This window comes from Oncorhynchus mykiss, chromosome 15 (genome assembly GCF_057628025.1).
Source record: "Oncorhynchus mykiss isolate SJ-2025 chromosome 15, ASM5762802v1, whole genome shotgun sequence".
Taxonomy (NCBI): Eukaryota; Metazoa; Chordata; class Actinopteri; order Salmoniformes; family Salmonidae; genus Oncorhynchus; species Oncorhynchus mykiss.
In genome coordinates this window covers 58781523-58789652 of record NC_143036.1, presented here as the reverse complement: position 1 = coordinate 58789652, position 8130 = coordinate 58781523, and the positions used below count along the sequence as shown (strand labels likewise).

At 44.5% G+C, this 8130-nt stretch overlaps 1 long non-coding RNA gene across 1 annotated transcript; it reads left to right on the top strand.

Moving 5' to 3' along the window:
- Window positions 1-866: 866 nt before the first annotated feature.
- Window positions 867-4979, top strand: LOC149978123 (uncharacterized). The gene is made up of 2 exons (XR_016486786.1): window positions 867-941; window positions 1186-4979. It is a non-coding gene; the product is annotated as an uncharacterized LOC149978123 (long non-coding RNA).
- The last annotated feature ends 3151 nt before the right edge of the window (window positions 4980-8130 follow it).

Genomic DNA, 8130 nt, shown 5'->3' with positions numbered 1-8130 from the left:
CATTGAAACAAGGTTCAGGTACGAAAGGGAGATTCTGTTGGTGACACGCTCTTGATTTTGAGACCTCATCAGGAACAGTTCTAGTGTTTTCAAGTACTGGATGATAGCCTAATCTTTATGCTTCTCTAGAAAGTGTCTGGCTTGTTAGAATCCATGAGACATGGGATAGATGCCTGTGGCTCAGATAAATAGAGGAGAACTTCATCTTCATATAGTGAAACCTTGTGTTCCTCTCCTCCGATCTTAATACCTTTAATATTCTCTTCATCCCTTTTCAGGTTTGATCTGTTTGATACATACTGTTCCATTTATTCCAATCCAGCCATTACAATGAACCTGTCCTCCTATAGCTCCTTCCACCAGCCTCCACTGGTAGGTGTGTTTATGTGTGTGGACATGTTTAACTATACTTGTGGGGACCAGAAATCTACAAAAGAGTAGTAAACACATTTGGGGGGGGGGACCAACTGGGGACATTTTAGTCCCCACAAGAAAAAATTCAATTTTTTCGGGGTTTAGGGTTAAGGTTAGAATTAATGTCTATGTTAGAATTAGGTTTAGGGTTAAGGTTAGGTTTTGGGGTTAAGGTTAGGGTTAAGGTTAGGGTTAGGGTTAGAGGTTAGTGAAAATATAATTGTGAATGGGAATCAATTGTGTGTCCCCACAAGGTTAGTTAAACAAGACTGTCTGGTTTTGTGTAAGAGTACCAGTATAGTGTGTGTGTTACTGAGTGTATATACTGTACAATGTGTGTATATAGTTTTGTGAGGGTGCATAGAGTCAGAGAAAGATAGGGTCAATGCAGATAGTCTGGGTAACCATTTATTTAACTCTTTAGCCTTATTTAACCATTTATTTAACTCTTTAGCAGTCTTATGGCTATTTTAGCCAGCCAGATCGCTCAAGATTGACTTCGGAGTTGGACGTTTTCAATCCCAGTGGTAGGCACTTGTTTATTATGGTTTTGTTTGAACCCTATCCCAAACCTTAACCCTTAACTTAACCATTCAGAATGAATGCCTAACTTAATGTTTTAACCCTATCCAAAACCTTAACCCTTAACCCTTAACCTAAAACGTGGTAATTGGTGGATGAAGTCTCTTGTCTTATCCGGTGTCCTGTGTGAATTTAAGTATGTTCCCTATAACTCTCTCTTTTTGTCTTTTTTCTCTCTTCTCTCGGAAGACCTGAGCCCTAGGACCATGCCTCAGGACTACCTGGCCTGATGACTCCTTGCTGTCCCTAGTCCACCTGGTCGTGCTGCTGCTCCAGTTTCAACTGTTCTGCCTGTGGCTATGGAACCCTGACCTGTTCACCGGACGTGCTACCTGTCCCAGACCTGCTGTTTTCAACTCTCTCTCGCTACCGCACCTGCTGTCTATAACTCTGAATGATCGGCTATGAAAAGCCAACTGACATTTACTCCTGAGGTGCTGACCTGTTGCACCCTCTACAACCACTGTGATTATTATTATTTGACCCTACTGGTCATCTATGAACGTTTGAACATCTTGACCATATACTGTTATAATCTCCTCTCAGCACAGCCAGAAGAGGACTGGCCACCCCTCATAACCTGGTTCCTCTATAAATGTATTCCTAGGTTCCTGCCTGCCTAAGGAGTTTTTCCTGGCCACTGTGCTTCTACATCTGCTTTGCATGCTGTTTGGGGTTTTACACTGGGCATCTGTATAGCACTTTGTGACATCGGCTGATGTAAAAAGGGCTTTATAAATACATTGATTGATTGATTGGAGCAACTTAGAAATGTAACATTTGGAGAAAATTGGCAAAATGTCTCATTCTGCAGTGAGACTGTAAGAGCTTGTTGGTTAGGGGGTAGAAGTTGTAGATGCTCTGGCACCGTTTGCCAGGCGGTAGCAGAGTGAACAGTCTATGGCTTTGGTGGATGAAGACTTTTTCTGGCTTTTCTCTAACACCGTCTTATATGAGGTCCTGGATGTCAAGGAGCTTGGCCCCACTGATGTACTGGGCCGACACACCACCCTCTGTAGAACATTGCAGTTGATTGGGGTGCATTTGCCAGACAAAGCGCAGATGCAGCCAGTCAAGGTGTTCTCGATGGTGCAGCTGTAGGCATGTAAACACACAGGCACACACATACTATGTCATTCCGTTGTGGTAATGTGAAATCTAGAATTAGGAAGAAGTTGAGTAAGAAGTATTTTTTTTTCTCAGGGTGATAGAAGGTCACTGTTGCAACATGGGAACTTCACAGATTACTTTACCCTTTATTGTTTAGATTCAGTGCACAAGATGTGGTGTTCTGTTTAAATCTAAGGAACCTCAGATGTATACGCAATAAAGGGTTAGGTTGGTGAATTACACTGTCAATGGAGAGCTTCATGTTAAACATAAGGGCAGGGAGTTGTCCAAATATATGCAGAGTGGACAAATCATTAGGAACACCTGCTCTTTCCATGACGTAGACTGACCAAGTGAATCCAGGTGAAAGCAATGATCACTTATTGATGTCACCTGTTAAATCCACTTCAATCAGGGTAGATGAAGGGGAGGAGATGGTTTGAAGAAGTATTTTTAAGCCTTGAGACATGGATTGTGTGTAAAGGGTGCGTGCTGGTGGCAGAGATGTCAGGCGCAGGAGAGTGAACTTGGTATGAACAGAGCAGTTTAATAAATGCCCCAAAAAACTCTGAAAACCAAAATATACAAAAAATGATATAAGAGGGTACAAAACCTGTCGCCCACCAGAACATACAACAAACAATCACCTACAAGGACATGAGGGGAAACAGAGGGTTAAATACACAACATGGAATTGATGGGATTGAAACCAGGTGTGATGGAAGACAAGACAAAACCAATGGAAAATGAAAAATGGATCAGCGATGGCTAGAAGGTCGGTGACGCCGACGGCCGAACACCGCCCGAATAAGGAGAGGGACCAACTTCGGCGGAAGTCGTGACATTGTGTATGTATGCCATTCAGTGCCTTTGAACGGGGTATGGTAGTAGGTGCCAGGCACAGTGGTTTGAGTGTGTCAAGATCTGCAACACTGCTGGGTTTTTCACGCTCAACAGTATCCCGTGTGTATCAAGAATGGTCCACCACCCAAAGGACATCCAGCCAACGGCAGGCCAGTGGTCGAAAGCGGGTCATTGATGAAAGAGGACAATAGAGCCTGACACGAACTGTGCAGAGCAACAGACTGGCTACAGTTAGTCAACTGACAGTCCAGTACAATACTGCTGCCCAAAGACCCATAAAAGAATGCACAACTTGTCGTACCTTGATACGAATGGGGTTTGGCAGCTGACGACCTTACAGTGTTCCACTTCTTTCAGCAAAAAACAAGAAACTGCGGTTGCAGTGGGCTAAGGAATGAAAACACTGGACACTGAAGAATTAGAAAAACATTCCCTGGTCTGATGAATCCCGATTCCTGCTGTTTCGTACTGATGGTAGGACTAGGGTATGAAGAAAACCGTATGAGTACATGCATCCATCATGCCGCATGTCAACATTGCAGGCTGGTGGTGTGATGGTGTGGGGTGTTTTTTAATGGCACACATTGGGCCCCTTGATAAAAGGGGAGCAACGTTTGAATGCCACAGGATATCTGAACCTCATTGCCAGTCAGGTGTATATCTTCATGGCAGCCGTGGATCTTTCTGCAAATCGATTTTTTTGACCTGGATAATGCCCCATGCCACAAGGCTAGGATTGTCCAGCAATGGTTCCACGAACACGACGGTGAATTCAGCTTACTGCAGTGGCCTGCCCATTCACCAGATCCAATTCAACATCTGTGGGATGAGATGGAATGAGTTATTCAGAGTAGAGTTCCACTACCAGTCAACATGACACAACTGTGGGAAGCATTGGAGTCAGCATGGACCAGCATCCCTGTGGAACGCTTTTCGACACCTTATAGAGTCCATGACCCAACGAATTGAGGCTGTTCTGAGGGCAAAAGTGGGTGCAACTCAATATTAGGAAGGTGTTCCTAATGTTTTGTACACTCAGTGTATGTGCATCGTGCACAAACGTACTGCAAAGTCATCATCTGAACTGTGTTATTCTGGACAGTGTTTGTAAGGCGTATATGGGTCAAGGAGGCCAAAAGGAGACATATTTTAATATGGCATATTATAAAAGTGATATAACACCACATTACTTATACTGATGGTTAACTGCCACACTTTACTCGCATTTCTGTGTTGACATGCAGACACACACACACACACACGCAGGAGTACAGACGGAGGACCTGATATTCCGGCTGTTTGAGAATGTGATGAAACGTCAGGACATCAGTGTTGTCTAAATCCCCTCTACTCTACTCTACCCTACCTAACACACACACACACACACACACACACACACACACACACACACACACACACACACACACACACACACACACACACACACACACACACACACACACACACACACACACACACACACACAGGACACCAGTGTTGTCTAAATCCCCTCTACTCTACCTAACACACACACACACACACACACACACACACACACACACACACACACACACACACACACACACACGTAGCTATGTTATTCTGGTGTGATAATGTGATCTGGAATTTGTAAGAAGTGGAGTTAGAAGTATGGATTTTTCTCAGGGTGATAGAAGGTTACTGTTGCAACATGGGAACTTACTTAATAGATTACTTTACCCTTTATTGCTTAGATTTATTGCACAACATGTGTTGTTCTGTTTTAATCTAAGGAACCTCAGATGTGTACGCAATAAAGGGTTAGGTTGGTGAATTACACTGTCAATAGTCATGCTATAGTCGTGCATGATGCACATATACATGAGCAACGTCCACAAACGTACTGCAAATGAATCATCTGAACTGTGTTATTCAGGACAGTGTTTGTAAGGTCACATATGGGTCAAGGAGGACAGAAGGAGACATTTATTTTATTGTGTTTGTTATATATTATAAAAGTGATACAACACTATGTTACTTATGGTCCTTGATCATTGTCACGTATAAAACGGATAGTTTGGATCCTGGACGCTGAAACATAGTTGAAATCTCGTTTGATAACCAAATTACAGCTGATAGTTTAAATAGTGAAAACCAGTCACGTAACACAGTCAGTCATAATTGTGACCTGGCCCCTCCTCTGGGGCTGTCCAAGCATAGTTGGCCAGCACAGGGATCTTGTGATGTAAGAGATTCATTTGATGTGATCCACTGGGTCCAAACCTGCTGGCCACTGATATGTGTTCTGTCTGTGCTTCCAGTTGAACTCTCATCAGCTCCTCTCCTCATTCAGAATACTGTTCAGAGAGTCTATACACGCTGAAGTTAAACTCTCACAATTATTCCCTCCATCTCCTCCTGCCTTTTTAGAAAACAACTCCTCCCATTTCCTCCTCTCTCTTTCTTTCTATACTTGGACCACACGGGTAAATAGTCTGTTTTTGTCCCTCTTCTACCCACTTGTTCTGACATAGTGTCTGTCTGAGTGAGACACCAAGCTTTGTAGCAGGTAGACAGTGGGTATGAAGTGTGTGTGTGTGTGTGTGTGTGTGTGTGTGTGTGTGCGTATGGCAGACATGACTCCTCACCAGATGCACACAGTACAATGCAGCCTTGTTACCAGGAGACTAAACTCAGGGGAAATCTCCATAGTTGTTACTGCCGGGCCTCTGACCACTGCTGCTGCTGCTGCTACTACTACATCACACACACACAGGCTAGAGACCATTCAGAGAGCTCACAGGAAATGGAAGTCTTTTTTTGCGGGCAACTGGGGACCACTCCTACCGCTCTTCTCATATAAAACATTGATTCCCTGTGTTGGAACAGTGTGAAGCTAAGCCCAATATTATTATTCTCATTCTGAACCAGAGTCTCACTGACTGGACAGTATGAAAGCTCACATCCCTACTGGACAGTATGAAAGCTCACATCTCTACTGGACAATATGAAAGCTCACATCCCTACTGGACAGTTTGAAAGCTCACATCCTACTGGACAATATGAAAGCTCACATCCCTACTGGACAGTTTGAAAGCTCACATCTCTACTGGACAATATGAAAGCTCACATCCCTACTGGACAGTTTGAAAGCTCACATCCCTACTGGACAGTATGAAAGCTCACATCTATACAAGGCCTTGTAGACCCAGCAAAAGGGAGAGTTAACTCTATCGTAACCTTTCTTCTACTCAATCATCTGATCTGTGTAGTTTACCTTAGTAGATCAATGTAGTTACCTTCCAATGGTAATATAATATAGGTTAGACTATGCCACCACATAGACAGGGTGGGTTACATTCAATGGTTGAAGGTACAAACACGCCTTCACACCTGCCTGGCATAGGTGAGGGTAGACAGGTCACCTTATGTGAGTAAGTGTGTCAGTTGACCATTAATGTGGATGAACGGTGAAGTGTGTGTGTGTGTGTGTGTGTGTGTGTGTGTGTGTGTGTGTGTGTGTGTGTGTGTGTGTGTGTGTGTGTGTGTGTGTGTGTGTGTGTGTGTGTGTGTGTGTGTGTGTGTGTGTGTGTGTGTGTGTGTGTGTGTGTGTGTGTGTGTGTGTGTGTGTGCAGTAGGTGTTTGGGTGTGTGTGTGTGTCTGTGTGCAAGTGCAGGTCACTCATGGGAGATATGGGTCATATGTTGATTCTGTTGCTGGGTAAGTGGTATCTGGGGATACTGGTCTCGCAGTCCACCAACCCCATTCCATCTGTCACTGGGGAGTGAAGTGGAGCAGAGAGAACGAGAGGGCTGGGGGCAGCCTGGATCATGAGTCTGACTGGTTTCTCATGAAGCCAGACAGGCTGAAGGAGTCGGAAGCTGTAATGTTCAGATACAGCGGTGAGAGAGAAGATACTACACTGTAGTCAGCCTACTGGAACAGTAGTGTTGGAACATACTTTCACACAGCCATCCTGATTCATGCCCCTCAGTGGGATGTGAGTGAACTCACGTCCACCTAAATGACCCCACCCTCCTTCTAATCCTCTCCCTCTCTATTTCCTCATCCTCACTATTGAGCCTGACCCACTCAGGGGTACGTGAGCCTCCATCGTGACTTTATAATTGATCCCGGAGAGCGATGTAAAGTGATGTGTGGAGGCTCACGTGCCCCTGAGTGGGTCAGGCTCAATAGTGGAGAGGGAGGGAGAGGAGATGTCAAAATAAAATGATTGAGGCTGAAAAGTCTGAAAGGGGATTGGTGGAGACTAGAGTGTATTTCCTGGAGAGGAAAGGAACATGCACACTCACATGCACACACAGGGTGATGCCATCTGTACCAGTGCCAGTTGGCATTGCTGTGTCCTCTGCAGCAATCCTGTTAGCCCTCAGCAAGCTTTAACCCATTTACTGTAGTCAGGGAGGCCCAGATTATACCTCCATTTTATAACCCCCTTAAGCTTGTACACCAAATATGTCAGACTGACTGTACTCTAACTTCCCCTCGACAACAATCCTTCCCAGCCCATCTGGTAGTTTCAGCTGGGTCATCATGACTAGAGGCTGTCGAAAATTTGAAACACTGCCTTTTGTTTCTTTAGTGGAAATACCAAAACAGTCACAGGAAATACTGAAACAGTCACAGGAAATACTGAAACAGTTGGAACCAATTCTTATACAGCAGAACAGCTTGTCTAATTACAACCCCTCGGTTTGTAATTAAACAGCCTACTCTTAGGGCCTCCCGAGTGGCGCATTGGTCTAAGGCACTGCATCGCCATGCTTGAGGCATCACTACAGACCCAGGTTTGATCCCAGGCTAGCCAGCCGTGACCGGGAGACCCATGAGATGGTGTACAATTGACCCAGCGTTTTGGCTGGCGGAGATTTCCTGTTTCAGTGTTTCCATTAATTCTGAAACTCTCCCCATCAATAACCCCTAGACAAGAGAGAGGGATGAAAAGAGAAGTGGCTCTTTTGAAATGTCTCTGATTTAATTTCCTTTTAGGGTTACAGGGGTAGGCCGTCATTGTAAATAAGAATTTGTTCTTAACTGACTTGCCTAGTTAAATTAAGGTTTACATTTTAAAATTATTACAGACAGGCGGCGCACAATTGGCCCAGCGTTGTCCGAGTTAGGGGAGGGCAGGGATTTTCCTTGTACTATCGCCCTCTAGCA